A 3,987-nucleotide genomic window follows, 5' to 3' on the forward strand; every position below is an offset into this window, starting at 1 on the left:
ATCAAAAGACACAGGCTATCAGATTGGATAAAAAAAAAAACAAGACCCATTGATCTGTTGTCTGCAAGAGACTCATTTTAGACCCAAAGACACCTCCAGATTGAAAGTGAGGGGGTGGAAAACCATTTACCATGATAATGGACATCAAAAGAAAGCTGGGGTGGCAATCCTTATATCAGACAAATTAGATTTTAAACCAAAGATTATAATAAGAGATGAGGAAGGACACTATATCATACTTAAAGGGTCTATTCAACAAAAAGATCTAACAATTGTAAATATCCATGCCCCTAAAATGGGAGCAGCCAATTATATAAGCCAATTAATAACAAAATCAAAGAAACACATTGACAACAATACAATAATAGTGGGGTACTTTAACACCCCCCCACACACTGAAATGGACAGATCATCTAAGCAAAAGATCAACAAGGAAATAAAGGCTTTAAATGACACACTGGACCAAAAGGACTTCACAGATATATTCAGAACATTCCATCCCAAAGCAATAGAATACACATTCTTCTCTAGTGCCCATGGAACATTCTCCAGAATAGATCACATCCTAGGTCACAAATGAAGTCTCAACCGGTACCAAAAGATTGGGATCGTTCCCTGCATATTTTCGGACCACAGTGCTTTGAAACTAGAACTCAATCACAGGTGCTTCTTAATAGGGCTCTGACTTGGGCTTTTGAAAGCAAGTCAGACAGGAGGAGGGGTGATTCGGGGGCACACGCTCCCAGACAAGGATGCCAGCCCAGGCTTTAAGGCTTGCCAGCCAGGTGACCTTGGCAAAGTCACCTAACCTCTCTGCACGTCACTGAGGATAATAATAGTAGGGAGCTCATGCAGTTGTGAGGACTCCATGAGCTAACAGGGGAACGCATGTGAAGAGCACTCAGCGAACTGCCTGAGCAAAGCTTCAGTGAACGTTGGCTCTGCTGGAACAAGTCCTGCCTCCCGCTCTACTGTTGGTTGGACCCGAGATCGGGACCTGAGGCAAGGCACCTTAATGGACCTTCAGGTCCATTCCCATTGCCCAGGGATGAACCAACTCCTCCATGCCGGGGTTGGAGGGACAGGCACCCCCTCAGACCCATCCCCAAGGACCCAGCCTCCAGAGCACAACAGCTATCATTTCCTCAGCCTAAACCCCTGGACACACAGTGACCCAGGAGTCCCTCTGCCACCCGATGGAGCTGAAGGAACATAAAATATATCCCAAAGTCCTCACCTGAGCTCATCGCCGCAGCCTGTTTTGAACCTTCTCGTGTTAGCAGCATCCCCCCCTACCTGAGTGACTTGCTTCACATCTGCTGTCAGCTCCGTGACTAAGATGTTACTCGGCCCTGCTGGGGTTTGGGGCTCAGTCCGCCTCTTCCCACATTCAGATATCAGAACATTCTGATTAGCCTCGACTCTGTTGTTGTGTTTACATCCAATCCAATCCAGTCGCTGCCTTGGCCCTCAGTTCTGCCTCCTATCTCGGAATGGGGGTTGTTGGTTCTGAGTCACCTTTTTGGGTCACCTGAGGCAAGAAACAGGCATATTCAGTCAGAAAGAGTGTGTCCTGAGCAGCCAGAAATATTCAGACAGGCTTTCAGAGGCCAGTGGTCCAGGAGATGGACTCCATGGTTCCCTGGCTGGGAGACACCTGGCCAGTCACATAACCTCTTCAACCCCCACTTTCCACCATTTGCAATACTTACATCATAATGTTATTCATACTTCTTAGCGCTATTACATGCAGTACATGTTAGCTATTAGCATTGACCACTTCCGATGTGCCATACTGGTGCTGGAAGTATCATTCCAGCCTAGGTCAGTATTATTGTGCCCATTTTATAGGCGGGGCTCGGAGAGTCTGCATAACTGGCCCGCAGGCTTGAATATTTATAAAAGAACAAATATGTCTCGATGCTTTTACCTAGAAGTTCCTCCGATTGTCAACATTCACCAAGCCTGCCCCAAGCGCTGGGCTTTAGAGTTTCAGAAATGAAGGAGGCGCACCCCTGCTCCTGGAAGAGCCCATAATTTCTGTGGGCCCCAGGGGGCGCCATTCGCACCGCGAAAGGGCAAGTCGAAGGTCTGGAGGAAGGCGCGCCTTTTCTCCAGTTGGCAAGAAAGTGTCGCTGGGGCTGGCGGGGACGCTGCCCCGGGCCCGGGTGCTCAGCCAGGTGCTCAGCCCTCTTCAGCCAGGGGGTCCCGAGCCGGCGGGAGGGGCGGGCGGTTCAGCCTCGCCGCCAGGGGGCGCGCCAGTCCGCTCGGGTCGTTGGAGAGCACCCCCACACCCCCACCCTGCCCAGCTAGCCCAGGGGGCCCGTCTGCATGCGCTGGTTCTCTTTCAGCTCAGCTCCGGGGAACTGAGCCCCTGACAATCGGCTCAGTCTTATCTGCCTCCTGCAGGGACCTCACTCTGCCCTGCAAACGCCCCTCTGGCTCCGGCTGATGTCCTTCCACAGCTCGAATCAGGAATCACACAGAACCAGACATCTATTGCCCATCCCCCTGGGCTCTCGGACCCTTGCTCCTGCTGCCTCGGGGACATTTATGAGCACTTCATGGGCCCAGCTCCGCGCCAGGCACTTTCACAGATTATCGCTTTTAGTCCCAACCAACAGGGAGTTGCGATGGTAATTGCCATTTTACAGTAGGGGTCCCCTGGGGGTGTTCTGTGTGCCCCCAGATTCTCCTGCTCCTCCACCCTCCTCTTCTCAGCTCCTCCATGGCTGGTGTGGAACGGGATGGGAAAAGAAAGGGAAAATTTTCCTTGCCTGGTGCCCATGTCCTCGGGTGTGCTTTTGCTCTGGCCAGAGCTACCATTCAAGCTGGCTAGGTTTTTCCCTGGAGGATTGTTTTGAGGGCTCTTTGGGGGATGCCTCCCACCCTAATTTCCTTCCTGGGCAGGGCCTCCTCTGATTGGTTGCCTGGGACACCCTACTCAAGGACCACCTCCACTGGGTCCCACTGCCCACTCCCCTTCTGCCCCAGCTCCAAGTCACCACTCTTCCTTGGCTGGTCCCCCCCACCGAAGCCAAGGCTCCGCGCAGACAGGGTTCACCCTGCACGTCTGATTCCACCATCAAGCGGCCAGCCAGGTTGGCATCCCTCCTGCAAGCTTTCCCAGGCTTGGGTCCCACCCAGCCTCTGAGCACCCCTGGAAGCCAGGACACCCAGGCCAAGCCCTGCAGATGGGCTCCCTGAAGCCCGGCTTACTCAGCCTTCCAGGAAGGGAGGCCCCCGCCATGCACCTCCCCCCATGGGGCGGGAGAAGTAGAGCACCCCAACGGCTCCCTATAGAGAGAGCCCCCCTCTGCCTTCCAAATGCTCCTGCTGGCATCGCTCCCTGGTGTAGGCAGGAGGGCCCATCTCCTGAGGTTTCTAAAACTAGTTCTGAACCACCTGGTTGAAAGAACTGCTTTAGATGGTCTAGCACCTTGTTTTAGAATGTGGGTGCAGTTCGCAGCTCTGGCTGAAACTGGATCAGAAAAGCCTGCGTTTAAAAAATAGCATTTTATGTTGAAGCAATTTCAGACTTGGAGAAAATTTGCAAAAATAATACCAAAAATTCTGGTGGAGCCTCTGCTCAGATTCACCAAACACTCACATTTTACTACATTGGGTCTTCCATTCTCTGAGAGCAGCAAATCACAGAGTTAATGACCTTTCGCTCTTGAACTCTTCCATGTGATCCACACATCAGGACATTCTTTTAAATAACCACGGGGCAATTACCAATGTCAGGAAAGGAGCATCGGTACAATACCATTAACTAATCTACAGATTTCTTCAAATCTCCATTTGTCCAGCTAATGTCCTTTACAGCAAAAGAAGGGGAAAAGTCCTTAGGATCCATCCAGAAAATATCGCATTCCGTTGTCATGGCTCTTTACTCTTCTGATCTGGAACAGTTCTTTGGTCTTTCTTTGGCTCCCATTTTTGAGGAGAATAGACTGTTTATTTTGTTTTTGTTTTTTTTTTAAG

The sequence above is a fragment of the Mirounga leonina genome, unplaced genomic scaffold (assembly GCF_011800145.1).
Source record: "Mirounga leonina isolate KUSES-001 unplaced genomic scaffold, KU_Mleo_1.0 Mir_418, whole genome shotgun sequence".
Taxonomy (NCBI): Eukaryota; Metazoa; Chordata; class Mammalia; order Carnivora; family Phocidae; genus Mirounga; species Mirounga leonina.